This window comes from Lycium ferocissimum, chromosome 8 (genome assembly GCF_029784015.1).
Source record: "Lycium ferocissimum isolate CSIRO_LF1 chromosome 8, AGI_CSIRO_Lferr_CH_V1, whole genome shotgun sequence".
Classification (NCBI taxonomy): domain Eukaryota; kingdom Viridiplantae; phylum Streptophyta; class Magnoliopsida; order Solanales; family Solanaceae; genus Lycium; species Lycium ferocissimum.
In genome coordinates this window covers 33,957,598-33,965,326 of record NC_081349.1, presented here as the reverse complement: position 1 = coordinate 33,965,326, position 7,729 = coordinate 33,957,598, and positions in this window count along the sequence as shown.

Sequence of the window (7,729 nt, the reverse complement as noted above, 5' to 3'; positions counted from 1 at the left end):
ACTTCAAATTTAAGTCGCGAGAAAAAAAATGCTTTTTGTTAGGATTTTTTTATACTCATAGTTCAAACCCTTAATATATTGTTAAATGTTACATGTATAACTACTATATATTGTCAAACATCGTAAATCGTGCAAAGATGAGATTCCTTAAAAGTCAATTACAAGGATATGTATGAATGTTGCATCTATTTTAACGTTCATTGTTATTTTACATAATTTGTTCTTTTTATATAGAATTTTCAATTTATTGGCATGTACAATGCACGTGGGCTAAAATAGTTTAAAAATACTACATATGGAAAAATGAAAATAAAAAGATACTATGGTGAAATTTGACTTTTTTAACTTTTATATACATTTGGACTTTTAAATATATATTTTTGGTTTATTACTTGGGTTCCCATACTTATATTGGAGTCTCGATTACTTCAAATTAATGCCATGGGGAAAACACTTTTGTCGAGAGTTTTTATACTTATAGTTCGAACCCTTAACTTATTAAATTTAAATCTTTTACTCTTTGTCTACAAACATTGTAAATCATGCAGAAATAAGATTTCAATTAACATATATTTTTACGTTGTTTAACCCAATAAAGTTCAGCTATATTAATAGTGTAAAGTTTCTTTGACTTATGTAAACAAAAATTCACCTGTTTAACCAAAGAAAATAATTTGGCTCACACGTAAAGGGATGTATTGTGGACCTGGAAACAAACTCCTTCATTGATTCATGAGACGGTCGGAGAAATGAGAGATACAAAACTTGCCATTTTCATTGTCCAAGGAACCCAGAATATGAAAACATAGCAGAAATCAATTTAACATAACTCGAAGTTGTAGCCAAGGGTGTGACCTAATAGTTAATAAAGGATATAACCCTCTCTGTGTTCAAATACCAGAGAAAAAATGCTAAAATCATTTGTCCAAATGGATAAATACCCAATAACTATGTTATCCGATGCGCATGTATCCCGTAAAATTAGTCTAAAACCGGACACCATGGTTGCGAAAGAAAATAACTCAAAGTTGACCCAGGTCCAAAATATCCACTAAGAGACGAGGAAAATCCAAAACAAACACAACCACCACACCAAACATAACAAAAATGCAGCATCAAACATACACATGAGGCGAACAACACAAATCAAGAAAGCAACATGAGGGGAAGGGAGATAAAGGAGAATTTAAAGGTATATATTGGTCAACATCCTTTTCTGCCTTCTTCTTCCTCTTCAACCCCCTTATGGGTCCCATTGAAAAACTCAAATACCCACTTGATTCAAAGTTAAAAGATTTCTCTCTATAGACCCAAAAGAAGAGAACTTAACAAAATGAGTATGGTTAAATGAAGGAATATTGATAGATGGTGCTATTTTTGGAAAGTTATATATATGAAGAAGAAGAAGGTCAGAGAGAGCAGAGTGTTGGAGAAGAGAAGGAGGAGGGCCTTAAAATGGGCTATTGAAAATTTTGTTTCTGGTTTTCTAAAGAAGCATGCAGTAATATACATACCTCTATTTTAATTAAAAAAAGGAGACTATATATGGAAAAATAAAAATAAAAGGACAGTAATGGTACAGTTTAACTTTTATATACACTTTTTTTTTCTTACTTGGCGTCCAATACTTATATTGGAGTCTCGATTATATTTATGTTAGAAGAAAACGCTTTTACGAAAGGGATACAGATTGGGATGAAGAGCACCTTTGCCTTGAAACATGCCAATTTACCACTATTTAAAAACTTAATGATTATAATTAATTTATCAGCAAAACTTAATGAGTCACTGGTCATTTCGCAAAAATCAATTCAATGCCGGCAATAAAAATTATTATTATAAATAGATGTATTGTTTATAATAATTGTCTAAAAGATTATCTATTTATAGTTTAAATAAATTTTGAATTTTAATTTTAAAAATATTTGATTAATGATAATCAAAACTCAAAAAATTATATACATGATAGATATAGACAAACACAAACACACATAGAGAGACACATAAGTAATGCCTAATGCACGTTGTATTACCATAATAATTATAAAAATAGAATTAATATGAATGGACTTAACTTAAAATCTATAATAAGATAATATAACATTGATGAGATTATAGGTGAAACACCTAGAAAAATAATTAAAAAAATTAATATATAAAGGTACTACATGGATGGAAATTTTGAAAACAATAGCCATTGCAGGATAGAAGGAGAAATTATCTTATTCAAAATCGATGGGAACACTTGATTTTAAAATAAACTTGAGGAGGTATAAATAATTTTGGCTCAATTTATAATTAATAATATAAAAGCAAGAAAAAAAGTAAACTAATGGACCCCTAGGTGAAGACTGGAAACTAACGTTGAATTCAGAAAAGTAAAAAGTAAATGAAAAACATAGCAAAGTTGCAGTTGAGTTTAAGTAAAAAGAAAATGAAAAATATAGCAAATATGCTGTAATAATTCGAACCCAGGCAAACACAGAGGTGGTTCTTTGGGCTGTCTGCTGAACCAGCGCGGCCAATGGTGACCTTTTCTCTTTTGGGGACACGGAATATATTTAAAGGTCCTTTATGCATATACAAATATATACTTATATAACATATACTAGTATCATTTGGCTCGGGCCCAAACCAACGTTAAAATTGAATTTGTAGATATTTTTCAAATTTTTTTCTGCTCTTGCTTCTTTATTTTTGTAACATCAGTTCTGGGCTGGTGCACCTATAACGGGAAAATATAGGCCCACTAAGTAGCCTCAATTCCACAAATACTAAATTCCAAATACAGAAAAAAAAAAAAAGGAATAATAACTGAATTGCAAATCATCGCTCGTTAGTCGAGTCAATTCCAATCGTATTTTTAGCCCTAATTAGTGGAAATCAATGGCGAATGGGCGCAAGGATTTGCCTGAAGAATGCTGGGATTTGGGATGGTCAAGAGGTAGGGATATGGGGCATTGGGCGGGTGGTGAGGAGACAATGAATTTGAAATATTACTTATGTAACTTGTTTTCCCTACTTCCACATGGAAGTCATTTTCCACATTTCTAAGGAACTTGTTTTCCTAGAGACAATATTTTCTAAATAGTTTGACCAACCAAACATGAAAAAATTGAAAAATGCTTTATGTCAAGATTTTTCTATACTTAAAGTTTGAACCATAACTTCTTATTTAATGTGAAAGATAACTTTTGTATATCAAGAAACATCGTAAACTGTGTAGAGATGAGAGTCCTTAAAAATATTGCATCTATTTTAACGTTCATTGCTATTTTACATAATTTGTTTTTTTTTATATATAAAATTTTCAATGTATTAGCATGCGCAACGCACGTAGGCTAAAACTAGTTAAAACAGGCACTATGTATGGAAAAATGAAAATAAAAATAAAAATAATGGGCAGTTTAACTTTCATATGCACTTTTTTTTGTTTCTTACTTGACGCCCGATACTTATATTGGAGTCTCGATTACTTCAGATTTATGTCATGGGGAAACGCTTTCCGCCGGATTTTTTCTATACTTATAGTTTGAACCTTTAACCTCTTGTTAAATGTGACACGTATAACTTTTATATATTGACAAACATTGTTTTTTTTTTTTTTTTAATATCAGCCATGCGTGGGCCTATTTATTGAATAAGTAGAGTCTTAACAAAACAAATGAAAGAAACAAAGAAAAATGCATCTACTCTAGAAAGGGAAAGTGCAAAAATAAAGAAAACCCTAGTTTAGAAAGTAGAAATTGTGATATGAGATTCGTCAAATGTGTTCCAATCTTCCCATTCCTGGTCATCGGCGTGATGACTTCCTGTGTCTGCTATTGAAGATCTTGAATTGAAGTTGTATCGCCTCCATTTGTGTTTTGTGAGCTCAATCGAGGTGAGTTCTTCTTCATCTTTTCCTTTGATTTTTGTTGTAGATCGAGTGTTGTAGCTTGATGATGGTTGTTTGTTGTTCTTGTTGCTGCCATTTTCTTTGATCTCCTCTGGTTGTTGCTGTTGTATGCTATTGCTTGCTTCCATTTTTGTGTCAAAATTGTGTTCCTCTTCGCCTATTTTTGTGATTTTTTCCTTTATTTAACTGTTTTCAATCTCGTGTATGGGCATTGTAGCTTATCACTATTGATTAGTCTCCGTCTTTCAATTTTCAGCCGTTGAAAGCTATGATATTCCACATTCCATCTGTCAATAGCTATATTTGCTAAATAATTTGAATTTTGTTTCCTTCCCTGAAAATGTGTGTGATCTGCATTTGAAACCTTGACATTGTACTTTGAATTTCTTCAATCCACCTCGGAATTTGCCATGGTGGTTTCTAAATCCCTTGTATCACCCTCTGCAACATTAGGGATCTTTGGAGAGTTGGTTTACTTTCATTGGATGGTGAGTATTGAACATTCTCCCATTTAAATAATGTGTGTAGTTTATGATATATATATACACACACACATATACACACATACATATATCCATGTATATGTATATATATATTGCTATTTTACATATGACTATTCTTTTTTATTATTTATTTGAGTAACTACACTGTCAACACCTATTTCTACCAACAGTCAAAAGAAATGCATTAGAATCGCGAATCTCTTAATTAGATTTCTTGAAACATATTCATTATATGACTATCTTTTTCATTTGTGTGTGTAAATGCCTATCTCTACCTTATTTTCTGTATATGTAATTTTCAATTTATTCGCACCTGCAACGCACGTAGGTTGAAGCTTGTTTAAAAAAAGCACTACATATGGGAAAATTAAGCTAAAAAGATACTAATGATGCTGTTTGACTTTTATATACATTTTTTTTTCTTACTTAGCGTCTGATACTCATATTGGAGTCTCGATTACTTCAAATTTATGTCGCGAGGAAAAAATAATTTTTTTTAGGATTTTTTTATACTTATAGTTCTAACCCTTAACCTCTTATTAATTGTGACAGATATAACTTCTATATATAGACGAACATCGTAAATCGTGCAGAGGTGAGATTCGTTAAAAGTCAATTACAAGGGTGTATATGAATGTTGCATCTATTTTAACATTCATTGCTACTTTACATAATTTGTTCTTTTTGTATAGAATTTTCATTTTATTGGCACGTGCAACGCACGTAGGCTAAAACTAGTTAAAAGAAGATACCACATATGGAAAAATGAAAATAAAAAGATACTAATGGTGCAGTTTAACTTTTATATACACTTTTTTTTGGTTTATTACTTGGCGTTCCATACTTATATTGGAGTCTCGATTACTTCAGATTTATGTCATGGGGAAAACACTTTTGTCGGGAGTTTTTATACTTATAGTTCGAACCCTTAACTTCATATTAAATTTAAATCTTTTACTATTTGTCTACATTCTTTCTCACCTGGATTTCTTCAATTTAAATTAGAACTTGCTGAACCCTTTAAATGCTAGTGATAAAAGGTGTTGTGGACCACAATAAATCTTAAAATGTAAACTTCCTATCATCACATGAGGTAATTTTCACAATTATGTCCTTTCTTTTTTAAGCTAAATATAAATGAGAGATACAAAAATTTAATTTTAATTGTCTTTATATAGAACTTTTTTGGGAAAAAAAACATAGCAGAAATCAATTTAATCATAACTTGAAGGCTTGTGTTTTAGACAAGGGTGGCAAGTGGATTGATAACGCCCAAGCATTTTCAAATGGGTTTGGTCATGACAAAATGCTAATGATTAAAAAAGTTACCCAATAATTATGTTATTAGGATGTGGCATATAATGAAAATAAAAAGCAGCCCATTACTTTAAAAGCCCAAATTGACGTATATATACGTCATTATTGAGAAAATAATATAAACTAACTTAGTTTTCCTTTATTACAAAACATAACTATACTTTTTCTTATTTACAAAACAACACTACAAAATATATTTTTCGTTTTTTTATCATTTTTTTAATTATATATTTTTTTAAAAAAAATATTTTTTTAAAAAAATTTTTTATGTTTTTTAAAAAAATAATTTTTTATATATTTTTAAATAATTTTTTTTATTTTTTTTTGCTCAATGCTTAAAAAATTACCTGAAAATTTTTTATATGAAAAAAGGATGCATTGTATCAAAATGAGTATAGTGTGAAAAAATAAATTTATAATTTGTTTTTAAAAAAATTTTTGATTTGTTTAAAAAATGAATATTGTAAATAATGTTGGTTTTGTTACGGCCCATTATTTATTAATTTTCCAAATACACTTTATGAAATTTATATACAAACTATGTGAATGAAATTCTAAGTCTTGAGAAGATATACATTTCCACCACTTTGTTTCACGCATAAAATTTTGAAAATGGGGTAATGTTTAATGTTCGTGATACCCAAAAAAAGTACATTATCTACATGGATGTTACATTATCTACATGGATGTTCCTAGTTTATCCAAATCTGAGGGGTATATTTGTTATTTAGGATATCGGGGCGGAAAAAATTTGAGTGAGTTATTTTTGTGATATCGAGTTATGTTGTATCAAAATTTATCGTCATATTTGTTATATTTGTTTTAATTTCTAAATCATAAATGAACTTTATACTTGAAAATGTGAGGACAAATTTTTTAGCTAATAAAACAAATTTCATATTGTTTGACCCTTTACCCTAAGAAAAAAGACACTACATATGGAAAAATGAAAATAAAAAGATACTAAAGGTGCAGTTTAACTTTTGTATACACTTGTTTTTTTGTTTTTGAGATATATGACATTTATATCAACTCGATTAATTCAGATTTATGCATGGGAAAAAAAAAAAAAAAAAAAAAAATATTAATTTTTAAAAAAGTTTAAACCCTTAAAAATTAAAAAAAAATATTTTTTTTTTTATTGTAAAAAAATATTTTTTAAAAAATGATTTTTAAAAAGATCCTTAAAAGTTAATTTCAAGGATATATATATATATATATTATATTAACGTCCATTGACATTTTACATAATTTGTTTTTTTAATATAGAATTTTTAATTTATTGACGCGTGCAACGCATGTAAGTTAAAACTAGTTTAAAAAGGACACCACATCTGAAAAAGACACCACCGTTACCAAAATGAAATAACTCAAAGTTGGCCAAAGTCCAAAATATCCTCTAAGAGTAGAGAGGAAAATCCAAAAGAAACACATGAGCCACCACATCAAACACAACAAAAATGCAGCATTAGACATAAACATGAAGCAAACAACACAAATCAAGAAAGTAACTAGCATTAGACATAATCTAAATTTTGTTACCAGAAATCCTTTTAGAGAAGTCGACCCACCAATCTGAGGGACAAAGTGGAGATAATGAAGAATGTAAAGGGGTATATTGGGTCCCATTGAAAAACTCAAAGACCCACTTGATTAATTCAAAGTCAAAGATTTCTCTCTATAAATCCAAAAGAAAAGAACTTGAGAAAATGGGTGTGGTTAAATGAAGGAATATTAACAGATGGTGCCATTTTTGGAAAGTTGTAGTATATATGAAGAAAAAGATTAAGAAGAAGGTTAGAGAGCTGGTGTATGGAGAAGAAATGTAGACCCACTTCAACAATTTTTTAAAAGTAGCCTCAATTCCCCAAATACTGAATTCCAAATAAGTAAAAAAAAGGAATAATAACTGAATTGCAAATCATCGCTCGTTAGTCGAGTCAATTCCATTCATATTTTTAGCCCTAACTAGCGGAAATCAATGGTGAATGGGTGTAGGGTTTTACTTTAT